This window comes from Montipora foliosa, chromosome 5, assembly GCF_036669935.1.
Source record: "Montipora foliosa isolate CH-2021 chromosome 5, ASM3666993v2, whole genome shotgun sequence".
NCBI classification, from domain to species: Eukaryota; Metazoa; Cnidaria; class Anthozoa; order Scleractinia; family Acroporidae; genus Montipora; species Montipora foliosa.
In genome coordinates this window covers 33559419-33571918 of record NC_090873.1, presented here as the reverse complement: position 1 = coordinate 33571918, position 12500 = coordinate 33559419, and the positions used below count along the sequence as shown (strand labels likewise).

The following is a 12500-nucleotide window of genomic DNA, read 5'->3' as shown; positions in this document are numbered from 1 at the left end:
ACGCCAGCCTCAATTTGCTTCAGTACTCTCATTTTGTCCTCTTTCGAAAGAGATCAGAATTGTTTGCTGTTTGATCAGAGGCATCCACGGATCTGGAAGTGTTTTCGCGGAATGGTTTGTTTTCAAGAGCCTTTGCCTTTTTAGTGTAAGGCAAGAATTCCTAAAATGTGCGCGACAATTTTAACGAAGGTCATTGTGCCTGGGCAGACTCGTGACGACTTGATCAAAATAACTCCACCCCTGGTGGGACTCGAACCCACAGCCTTTGAATTAGAAGTCCAACACGCTAGTCCATTGCGCCACAGGGGCATCTGAGATGACTCTTTCGATACCCGGATTAGATTCTGAGCTGTTTATTAGGGAACTTACGAAACGACGACGCCGACGGCAACGACGACGCTACAAAACAATCGGTTTAGTGAGCAAAAACAATGGCACTGCACGCTCTGCACGTGCGTTTTACATTTTGGTACATTTCTTCCCGGGATAGCAAATCGAACGTTCGAAAATCGAACTCAATCGAAGTCAATCGAACCCAATCCGTCGATTGAGTTCGATTGAGTTTGTCAATCGAACGAAATCGAACACCGAAATCTGTGTGAGTACGATTTTCGAACCAATCGAACTCAATCGAACAAATCGAAACTTATCGTACTCAATCCATTAGATTGTGTTCGATTGAGTTCGGCAACCAAAGACAATCGAACTCAATCAATTGGCGTGTAAGCCGCACTCGCAGATAAGCGGTACCCCGAGTTATGCAACTTAAATTTTATTATTATTGAAATTTCGGTAAGAAAACTGGACTGTCCACGGCAGTGAAAATATCAGATAAGAACAAAGCAATCATTATCCCCGCGTGCTATAGCCTTTAACAACGCATTTAACGTTTACAACCCACATAGCATGTGAAGCCTTTTGTCCGAGATGTTTGCGGTTACAAAACACACACGTTTATACTGAAGCAACTCGAGCCTTCAAAAACCTGTTATTGATTTCAGCAACTCGAACACCAGTTTTTTTTTTTAAATCAAGAGTTCGGAAATCGAACGTTCGATGGGCAACCCTAAAATCCGGAATCCGGAATCACAGTACAATACAGAGAGTAAAAACTATCCTAAATATTCATAAAAGCTAACCTTAGGCCTAATTAGGCCTAAACAAACGTTTTTAGGCCTAATTAGGCCTAAGGTTAGCTTTTATAAATGTTTAGGATAGTTTTTACTCTCTGTATTGTACTGTGATTCCGGATTCCGGATTCCGGATTCCTGGTTTTAGGGTTGCCCTGAAATGACCAAATTCAAGGTTCTGTGGAGGTCGTTAGCACATGACGATGAATTTTCAGTTCTCTCTCTACGCTTCCAACCCACTCATATCAGTTTAATTCCTCGGCAGTTACTACACATTTTTAAGGCGAAACGACATGAAATAGTTTTGTCGTGATATGAATAACGCGAACTAGTATTTTTAAATGAAGTCCTCGTAGCCGTCGTCGTCCTCGTTTCGTAAGCTCCCTATTATTCTTGCTTGGAAGAAACACTTTCTTTCGCAAAGTTTGGCCTGCGGCGAGTTCGGGCTATTCAAGATACCGCTTGCAAAAAGGCCTACAATCAGAGAAAAGACGAGATTTCCAAAAGTGACGAAAACGGCCATTATCAGAGATTTTGCAAAGGGGGGAGCAGGGGAAAAATTGGAAAATGCTTTATTTCCTCGCCAAACTTCCAAAGGATAAAAAGCTACGAGCTACAAGACACTTCAGACCCTAATTAGTATCGATTAAAAGCTTAGGTATTGTAGACTTCCACAACCTGATCCGAAGTCAACTCGTTTGATAAAACAAAATTTTCCCACGTCAACTTCAGAGTCAAGTGATTTGCGTTGTGTCAGCAAGTGGTATTGGCATTCTAATATTTGACCTGATTGGGCAGTAGAAATATGATGTCATTGGTTTCTCTTGTCAGCCTTGATGTCGCTTGCTGGTTTTCTAACTTGGAACAAACTCGGCTGACCTGTTGCCATTCACCACTGGCAAGTGACAAACGTCTTATTGATAAAAATCAGTGTCGTTTCGCTAACGTCCAGGGGCGGTTGCTTGAAGCCTGGTTAGCGCTAACCGTTGGTTAAGAGGTATCAAAACCTATAGGTTTCCATGGTTTTAACACTAGTTAACCTAACCATGCTTCAAGCAACCCGGGCCAGTTCGCTAACAACCGAAGTCGATTCGCTTACGCATTTGGTTGTTTCGCTAACGTCCAGGCCAGGGTTGCTCGAAGCATGGTTAGCGCTAACCAGCGTTAAATACCATGGAAACCTATAGGTTTTGATACCTCTTAACCAACGGTTAGCGCTAGCCAGGCTTCGAGCAACCGGCCCCAGTTCGCTAACAAAAGTCCATTCGTTAACGTGTTTGGTTGCTCTAAGTATATTTGGCTGCTTTCAGCGGGAATGTCAGTCCTGAAGGGACGACCAACAAGATAATTAACAAATGGGAAGTCAGGGATTTCGATCCGGTAGAAGGTCACTCCATTCTTTTGTTAGTCGTTTATTTACAACAGTGGGCGGTAGCTAGCTTGTAAATTTTTCACGGATCGTGGCGTTAAGCATATGTTGCTTTTATAGAGTAGTCTTACCTATTTGAGTGAGACGGCCGTCATAAGAGCACGAATTAAGTCTGTTATATCAAACCGATTACATTCATTAATCAGCTTGCGTCTCTTGCGTGGCTTTTTAGCATGCATCCTCAACAAATAACAGAGAAAAGCTGATTAGAGTGTAATGTAACCTGCAATCAGGTGTACTTTTCCTTAGACATGGTGCGAAAAGGTTTTTTTTAGCGCCCTGTCTCAAGAAAAGTAGGCTTGATCGCAGGTTAACTTGGTTGCACTTGTTTCTTTCGAATGGAAGGTACTGGCATAAAAACTCTGCTTTCATTCGTGCCATCAGTGTCCTTTTCACAGTTAAACAAGTCTAAAGTGAAACACAACCCGCCTAGAGCAGAGGAAACTATATCTTTTAGGAAGCCTTTCCAACTGGAACCATGGAGGCAGCACTATGAGCTATTATGCAAAAGCTTAGCAAATATGAAAGAGATAACCTAAAATATGTGACAGTCCATCACGTGTGCAAATCGGATTTGACCAGATCTCGCCTTCGCTCGCCACAAGAGATCTGGGTACGAGATTATTTACAGCCCACTTTGAAAGGGTGTTTTTTTGTGTTAAAAGATTTTGACCAATCACAAGAGTTGAAAACAAAAGCCAAGAAACGTTTACAATTTTACATGTTCCCCACATACGATTTCTGTGGAATTCATTTAAACTGAGACCAGATGAAAGATGGAAGATGGTTGGAAGGTAAGGATGAATATAATACTGCTTTTATGAAGTTTTGTTAACTTTTGCTGTTTAAGCCAATCAGAAGTAAGTACAGACAATAGAAAAGTTATCAACTTTTTGCATACCAATTGAATTCCAACATGTTCGTTGCCGTTGTTGCTATCGTTCTTATCTGGACCGTTTCTTAAGGGCCCACTGACGGTTTTTCGCGCGTTGCTAAGGAAGTGAAATGTTACTTCCGGTAACTGATGTAATCATATCATGAGCTGACAAGAAAACCCACTCACAAGCAAAAGTCACCACACGAACTGTTGTTTGCTTCGAAGGTTTTTCCTCGCCCTTCCTCTCGCTCGTTCTCAGATCAACTGCGCATGCGTAAACGAACTGACTTCCGGTTTTGAGAAAAAGCTAAATTTCCAGCGGTCTTTAAATTGAATTAATTTTTTTTTTACATGGCACGTTTCACCCCCAAATACTGAATGTAGCTAAGCATTGAGTTTTTCAAATCATCTTTTTGGAAAAAGTTATGGGTATTTCAGTATCGTTTATGTCTTTAAAAAGAACATTTTTTAAAATAAAAAGAAAACCATGCTTGGCTGGATGCAAAAACGAATACAAATTATCAAACCATCGATTAAATACCCAAATTGCGTAGCACGGAGACAAATTTAGAGTTTTCTTTTATTGGTCACGTGACCATGGGCGTGGCATGATGACGTCATATTTAGGGTCATTGGCTTACAAAAGTTGGAAACTGATCAAAATAATGCCAAATTCTCTCAAATTACTTAACATTACATCCTTAGCAACGCACCCCAAAAAAGATGTCAGTGGGCCCTTAACACCATGTCAAAAATGTTGAAATTAATTAAAAAACCGTTTGTATAATGAGCATTATGCGAGCATTTTAGTGACTTTTTTGGGACGACCGAGCATTTTAGTGGGAGAACTGGGGCATTAATTAATTAATTTTAGTGGGGAAACAAAAGCATAATGTACAAAAGCCTAGCGGTGGGGTATGTAAAATAATACATATTTCTGTTTTAACAAGTATAATTTAGTAAGTTTAAACCCAGGTGTCACAAATGTCTTGCATATAACATTTTTAAACCAAGCGTTCAAATGTAATCCCGTAGAAGCGTGCAGTATCTGCCCAAAAATATGCAAATAAGCTATAACCAATCACTGCTTAGTGTTCCCACGATATTTTGTGCATTTGATTAAGTAGATTCCAGGAAAGAGAAAGTACTCCAACCAAACTTTCCAGAATTATCGCTGCAGCGAAATAGCAAGAAATTTGACAAAATCAGTTTCCATTTCAAAAGCGTGTGAGAATTAACAATTATGCCCAGACCAAGAGATGTAATGACACTATGGATGGCCCAAGCAATGGAAACGTAAAATCTTTCAGTATTTCAAAGCTTCAAACGAAATTTGTTTAATATCGTAGACACTACCGGCGGGTGTAGATTTACTAAATTATTTCACAATTGTTAAAACAGAAATATGTATTATTTTACATACCTCACGTCCGAGCTGTCCGCAGACATCTTCCGCGTGAGAAAAGCGGGGTTTCAAAAAGAAACTGGAACCCACTCCACAACGACCGCTGGTTTTCCTTTCTGTCAAGCAATAATCGGACTAGTCATGATGATGTTTGCCCAAAGTTGAGTTTACCCGGCATTCTGCTCCTCGATTCCTTGTTCTGTCAGTAGGTTAATACTGATCAAACCGCGGCCGCCAAAACAGCAGGAGAAAGTCGTTGGTGAGACAGTCCTAACGTTGAAAGATTTGCGGCAAAGCTCTGTGCTTTTTTTTTTAATTTGACCACCGGTAGGCCATAGAGTAGGCCATATGGTAGCCTACCCCACGCTTTGTCTACACACGAAGAAATCAACTGGCACCTAGCAACACGCATTTCAGAAAAATCTAGATTATTAAATTCTTTTGAAGTCAGATTTAGAACAACGTATTTGCATTGCTAGCATTTGGTGAATCATGCAATTCGGCTTTTCAGTCAGAACGCAACATTAATTTCAATTACAAAACTACAAAATTTTACCTTCCTCGGTTGGTTTTTGTAAAAAACATATTGACGCTTCTCTTTGACAGCATGTTGAACAAATTCCAAAAGCATTATCGCGATCCTCGAGCTCTATTTGCGCTTCTTCGCTGATCGCAGGCGGTAATTTTTGTTGGGCGTTCTGCATACCATATAAGTACTCCTGATTTCTTGAGGGCTCTGCAAAGAATATCCTTGGTTTTGTACTTATCCGAGAAGGACCAGGAAAGTCTGTACGTAGAATATTGGGAATAGAGAAGGGTAAATTGTGGACCATAGCTAAGGCATTACTTTCACTCGCATACGAGCGTGAGAACTTCTCACGGGTTGTATGTCTGTGTTGGACATGCCTGAACAAGATTTCCCCCTCTCGGTCGAACACCCCAACTGGTCCCGATTGGATAACTTTTGAGCACCATTCAATCATAAAAGAATCCCAGTTTGTCGAAAACTGTTCTTGAAGACAAAATATTGCTCTAAAGCAGACCAGATTACGAAGAAAGATATAAAAATGCTAAAAAGGCCCAAGAGTGTGCAAGGAACGCAAAGAAATACGTCGAAAACAGGCGTATGGAAAAGAATGAATTGCCAACGTGGAATCCGGAACCGGAAACAGGAATCGGAGGGTGTAAAGTGCAGTTTGTTTTACTATAACTGAAAAAAACCCAAACCTGTACAAAAATTGTAACCTTAGGCTAAAATTGTTTTTTTAAGCCTAATGTTAGCATTAGTAAAGTTTTGGGTTGTTTCAGCTTTGGTGAAACAGTGACCGGGAACTCTAACCCGCAATCTGCAACCTGCAGTTTACACCCTCCAAACCGGAATCTACTATCGCAAAGTCGAAATACTTTTAAAATAGTCCGTTTACGTAACCGATTGGCGAATAATGAGAAAATCAACATAGTTTTCTATATGCCCTTGAAATGTGATTTAATGCTGATCGAATGTAGGAAAACCATGTTTGAGGCCCTGACGGGGGGGGGGAAGAGGTCCCGTGTCGCTTGTCTGAATTTTGAAATCACTCGTGTCGGGGTTTAATTAACCTGCGATCAGTAGGCGTACGTACTTTAGCGCCCTGTCTCAAGAAAAGTACGCTTGATCGCTGGTCAAGTTTAATGTGAAGTGCTTGTTTTCTACCCCATATGAACCATGTGAGCGTTAGCCCTACTAATGGAAATGGGCCCACACAAGGACAGAGAAAAACTCTGACCAGGGTGGGAATTGAAACCACGACCTTCGGCTTAGACCACCGCTGCTCTACCGACTGAGCTACAAGGTCAGACGGGAGCATGCCGGGGGAACTGAAGATGTTAAATTCACGGCAATGGACACGTACAAGTACAAGGAAAGGTTACGTTTTTGCAAACGTTGGCCGTGAAGCACTATATTTCAACAGACTTAACTGATTAGAGTGTAATTTGCAGTGCTTGTTTTCTACCCCATATGAAAAATGTGAGCGTTACCCTTACTAATGGAAATGGACCCACACAAGAACAGAGAGCACTTGCAATTCCTAACAATCTCGATCCGTTGAAAATGAGCATTACAGCATAAAAGCGCTGTGCTCTTTTCCCATTTTATTCCACTTACCTTCTTCCAGAATGCAATGAAATTGAACGTGGGCACCTAAATCACTTCAAAGTTGTTGTAACTCTGTCACTTTATTGAAGCCTTACCGTATATACCTCCTGGGGCCCGTTTCTCGAAAGTCCCGAAACTTTACGGGCCATTTTCGGGTGTCACAATTCCCTTTGTATCTCAAGAACGGAGAGGATTTAAGTTGTCAAACTTTACGGACATGTGTCTTTTAGTTAGCTTGAAAACATGTTAAAAGATCGGCCTTCCAAAATAAGCGGTTGGCAGTTTCACAAGTGGCTTTTCGGACCCGAAAAGTTTTCGGGACTTTCGAGAAACGGGCCCTTTCTGGCCCGGGTTGCTCGAAGCGTGGTTAGCGCTAACCAGCGATGAATACCATGGAAACCTATAGGTTTTGATACCTCTTAACCAACTGTTAGTGCTGACCAGGCTTCGAGCAACCGGCGCCTAGCTGTTAAATTAAAGTAAAGGAATTCTTGCTCTAACAAGATAGTCTTTAAGAGACTTGTCCTTCCGATAAGCAACCATTGGGGGATTTGGGAATAAATCAAGTCCATCAAGTCTCCGCAGAAAAACCGCTGACTCCGATGACGAAATTCCATGGTCCCAAGCAGCCTTCACGCGTTCAAATGAGACAGCAGGCACCAGACGAGACGACACTCAGCCGTCACAGCCAGCCCCCAAACGTCCCAAGACGGAAGTGGGCTTCAACAATCTACGTAACAAGATTGCGTATATCGAGACAAGGCGCGCTAAGACATAGAAGTCCGTCGCTGTTCTTCGAGAACACGCCAGCAAGAGGACCTGCCCAATTGGTCTGCAATACCGCCCCAAGCCACACCTCAGACCAGACAAGGACTTCCAGACCAGTCTTCACCAGATCTGCTCCAGAGCTGAACAGGACCTCCTACAACGTATGATCCGTCAACAGGAAAAAAACGTTAGCGCTGATACAAAGACTCTTGCAGACCTTAAAGAGACGCTAGCCACCATGTTTCCTGATGAGAACAAACGGCAACAAACCGAACGGAGGATCCAGCACGCCACTAGCAGATCCACTCTCAGAAGTAACAAGCCCAAACCAGCTGCCAGACACAAGCAGAACTCAACTGATGAACTCGCTTTATTAAAAGCAAAAATGAATGAAGTTTCGACTCTTTTTAGGGTATTTTCCAAACTTGAAAATAAAGACAGAGGGAGTTGCAATTTTTCCAGTTGTCTGTTTCACTCACTCTCCACGGGCTAACCCCAAGCAATCCCAAACTAGGAACCTCAAGCGATCTCGCATGCGCAAAGAAAATAAAAATCAATACGTTGAACAACCCAGGACAAACAATGAAAAATTCATAAAGAACTTGTCCGACAAAAAAACTTACTAATTACGAAGCAGCTTTGATAGCAAAAGGTCTCAACTATTCATTCCAACATAGATTTTAAAGTAAAGGGGGAGGTTTCCACCCTATAAATAACGCGCAAATATTTACGTGGTATGCATACCACGTTGTAAAACTAGTGGAGTTTTTTTTTTTCATCGTAGTCACAAATGTGCATACTCCAGGGATAGTAGATTAATCGCTTGATAAGAATCTCGTCAAGAGAAAATGATCCCGTATAATACAACCGGAGTCATCGCGCCCCGACCTCGGGCCATCAGGCCCCGACTTCGGGCCACTGGGCCCCGACTTCGGGTCATCGGGACCTAGGAGCGAGTATGTTCCCACTAAGCCATTAGGGAGCTTAAGCACGCGCGTTTTTGAGACGCGGACGACAACCGGAAGTGAGCTGTTTTCCCTTTTAACTTGTCTTCACACAACCACATTCATATTGCTAAGTATCTTTTCAGTATTAGACACCCTAAGTTTAAAAAGCTGGGAGAGACCGCTATCCTGGCGTGCGAAATATTCACTTCCGGTTGCCGTCCGCGTCTCAAAAACGCGCGTGCTTAAGCTCCCTATTGAAGAAACTGAAACTGAGATCGCCTGATCGATGGTTTTTTGCTTTATATTTAAATCTTTCATGGCGGCCACCTTTGACCACATGGAGCAAGGTTTTTGCTTTTTTAGTTTATTCATGGCCACTGCGGATGAGACATTGCGATGAAACAGATGTAGAAAGAATTTTCGGGAGTGCTTTCACAGTTTGCATCACCTCCTAGAAAAAATCGAAATTAACTGCGATAAAGTTGAGCAGGTACAAATTTGCAAAGGAAATATATTATATTGTATGTTGGAGTTTAATAAATAGCATTAAATCACAAGTCTACTTCTGGAAAAAAATGAGACAAACAATTGTGATCTCTCTCGAAACAGGACAAAATGAGAGTACTGAAGCAAATTGAGGCTGACGTGACTTGAAATTAAACATGTGGATTGTTTTGTTCCATACGCGGCATATATGATTCCTTGAAAATCAAATACTTCATTATCCTGAAAACAAAAGTAAAAGGAAAGAACTTGACCCCGACGTGACTTGAACACGCAACCTTCTGATCTGGAGTCAGACGCGCTACCATTGCGCCACGGAGTCGACTAAAGGCGTCGCTTGGTTTCCCCTAAAAACAACAGGTAGAAACATAGGATAAGACTCTCAAACCCGTCCACGAACAAAGATCGTGCGCACGATAGAGGTCTTAACACCGAGGGCTGTTTTTGGTGGCATCGCCCGAAGTTTCGTCAAGCAGATCACAAACCATCTTCAGAGTCAAGTGATTTGTGTTGTGCTAGCAAATCGTATTAGTATTCTAATAGTTGACCTGATTGGGCAGTAGAAAAATGATGTCATTGGATTCCCTTGTCAGCCTTGATGCCGCTTTGCTGGTATACTAACTTTAAACAAACTCCGCTGACCCGTTGCCATTCACTACTGGCACCTCACAAACGGCTCATTGATAAAATGAACACAACATCCAAACCGCGACAGTGTTTCAATGCTTCAGAGCTCCAACGGGACGAACCTTACCAATAACAGTCTTCCTTCCAGCAACATCAGGGCTGACCAGACAGAACAAACCAACCTACCACTTACAAGATAAACTAGCAGAGTAGCAAGATTAACACTCAACCAATCCTAACCTTTCTATGCAGAATTACAACTTTCTTTCTTCATTTTCTCATTTAGCGAGAATTGCCTCACGCAGTCGGATTGTTGCTTTGTTTTAAGAAGACACGAAAGGTGAACAGCAAAGCATGTTTTCAAAGCATTTAACACTAAAAGGGGGTATATCTCTCTCCTCAAACAGCTCAGATTCTAATCCGGGTATCGAAAGAGTCATCTCAGATGCCCCTGTGGCGCAATGGACTAGCGTGTTGGACTTCTAATTCAAAGGTTGTGGGTTCGAGTCCCACCAGGGGTGGAGTTGTTTTGATCAAGTCGTCAGGAGTCTGCCCAGGCACAATGACCTTCGTGAAAATTGTCAGGCACATTTTAGGAATTGTTGCCTTACACTAAAAAGGCAAAAGCTCTTGAAAACAAACCATTCCGCGAAAACACTTCCAGATCCGTGGATGACTCTGACCAAACAGCAAACAATTCTGATCTCTCTCGAAAGAGGACAAAATGAGAGTACTAAAGCAAATTGAGGCTGACGTGACTTGAAATCAAACATGTGGATTGTTTTGTTCCATACGCGGCATATATGATTCCTTGAAAATCAAATACTTCATTATCCTGAAAACAAAAGTAAAAGGAAAGAACTTGACCCCGACGTGACTTGAACACACAGCCTTCTGATCTGGAGTCAGACGCGCTACCATTGCGCCACGGAGTCGACCAGAGGCGTCGTTTGGTTTCACTTAAAAACAACACGTAGAAACATAGGATAAGACTCTCAAACCCGTCCACGAACAAACATCGTGCGCACGATAGAGGTCTTGACACCGAGGGCTGTTTTTGGTGGCATCGACTGAAGTTTCGTCAAGCAGATCACAAACCATCTTCAGAGTCAAGTGATTTGTGTTGTGCTAGCAAATCGTATTAGTATTCTAATAGTTGACCTGATTGGGCAGTAGAAAAATGATGTCATTGGATTCTCTTGTCAGCCTTGATGTCGCTTTGCCGGTATACTAACTTTAAAGAAACTTCGCTGACCCGTTGCCATTCACTACTGGCACCTTACAAAAGGCTTATTGATAAAATGAACAGAACATCGAAACCGCGATAGTGTTTCAATGCTTCAGAGCTCCAACTGGACGAACCCTACCAATAACAGTCTTCCTTCCAGAAACATCAGGGCTGAGCAGACAGAACAAAGCAACCTACCACTTACAAGATAAACTAGCAGAGTAGCAAGATCAACACTCAACCAATCCTAACCTTTCTATGCAGAATTACAACTTTCTTTCTTCATTTTCTCATTCAGCGGCAATTGGCTCACGCAGTCGGATTGTTGCTTTGTTTTAAGAAGAGGCGAAAGGTGAACAGCAAAGCATGTTTTCAAAGCATTTAACACTAAAATGGGGTAAATCTCTCTCATCAAACAGCTCAGAATCTAATCCGGGTATCGAAAGAGTCATCTCAGATGCCCCTGTGGCGCAATGGACTAGCGTGTTGGACTTCTAATTCAAAGGTTGTGGGTTCGAGTCCAGCCAGGGGTGGAGTTATTTTGATCAAGTCGTCACGAGTCTGCCAAGGCACAATGACCTTCGTTAAAATTGTCAGGCACATTTTAGGAATTGTTGCCTTACACTAAAAAGGCAAAAGCTCTTGAAAACAAACCATTCCGCGAAAACACTTCCAGATCCGTGCATGACTCTGACCAAACAGCAAACAATTCTGATCCGTGGATGACTCTGACCAAACAGCAAACAATTCTGATCTCTCTCGAAAGAGGACAAAATGAGAGTACTGAAGCAAATTGAGGCTGACGTGACTTGAAATTAAACATGTGGATTGTTTTGTTCCATACGCGGCATATATGATTCCTTGAAAATCAAAATACTTCATTATCCTGAAAACAAAAGTAAAAGGAAAGAACTTGACCCCGACGTGACTTGAACACGCAGCCTTCTGATCTGGAGTCAGACGCGCTACCATTGCGCCACGGAGTCGACTAGAGGCGTCGTTTGGTTTCCCTTGAAAACAACAGGTAGAAACATAGGATAAGACTCTCAAACCGGTCCACGAACAAAGATCGTGCGCACGATAGAGGTCTTGACACCGACGGCTGTTTTTGGTGGCATCGACCGAAGTTTCGTCAAGCAGATCACAAAGCATCTTCAGAGTCAAGTGATTTGTGTTGTGCTAGCAAATCGTATTAGTATTCTAATAGTTGACCTGATTGGGCAGTAGAAAAATGATGTCATTGGATTCTCTTGTCAGCCTTGATGTCGCTTTGGTGGTATACTAACTTTGAAGAAACTCCGCTGACCCGTTGCCATTGACTACTGGCACCTTACAAACGGCTTATTGATAAAATGAACAGAACATCCAAACCGCGACAGTGTTTCAATGCCTCTGAGCTCCAACGGGACGAACCCTACCAATAACAGTCTTCCTTCCAGCAACATCAG

The 12500-nt window shown here is 42.3% G+C and overlaps 6 non-coding genes across 6 annotated transcripts; 2 read left to right on the top strand and 4 right to left on the bottom strand.

The window, feature by feature from the left end:
- Nucleotides 1-235: 235 nt before the first annotated feature.
- Trnar-ucu (transfer RNA arginine (anticodon UCU)) lies at nt 236-309 on the bottom strand. The gene has a single exon. It is a non-coding gene; the product is annotated as a tRNA-Arg (tRNA).
- A 9138-nt stretch (nt 310-9447) lies between these two features.
- On the bottom strand, nt 9448-9519 carry Trnaw-cca (transfer RNA tryptophan (anticodon CCA)). The gene has a single exon. It is a non-coding gene; the product is annotated as a tRNA-Trp (tRNA).
- Nucleotides 9520-10271: 752 nt separating this feature from the next.
- Nucleotides 10272-10345, top strand: Trnar-ucu (transfer RNA arginine (anticodon UCU)). The gene has a single exon. It is a non-coding gene; the product is annotated as a tRNA-Arg (tRNA).
- A 342-nt stretch (nt 10346-10687) lies between these two features.
- On the bottom strand, nt 10688-10759 carry Trnaw-cca (transfer RNA tryptophan (anticodon CCA)). Its single transcript has one exon. It is a non-coding gene; the product is annotated as a tRNA-Trp (tRNA).
- A 752-nt stretch (nt 10760-11511) lies between these two features.
- Nucleotides 11512-11585, top strand: Trnar-ucu (transfer RNA arginine (anticodon UCU)). The gene has a single exon. It is a non-coding gene; the product is annotated as a tRNA-Arg (tRNA).
- A 381-nt stretch (nt 11586-11966) lies between these two features.
- Trnaw-cca (transfer RNA tryptophan (anticodon CCA)) lies at nt 11967-12038 on the bottom strand. Its single transcript has one exon. It is a non-coding gene; the product is annotated as a tRNA-Trp (tRNA).
- Between the last annotated feature and the right edge of the window lie 462 nt (nt 12039-12500).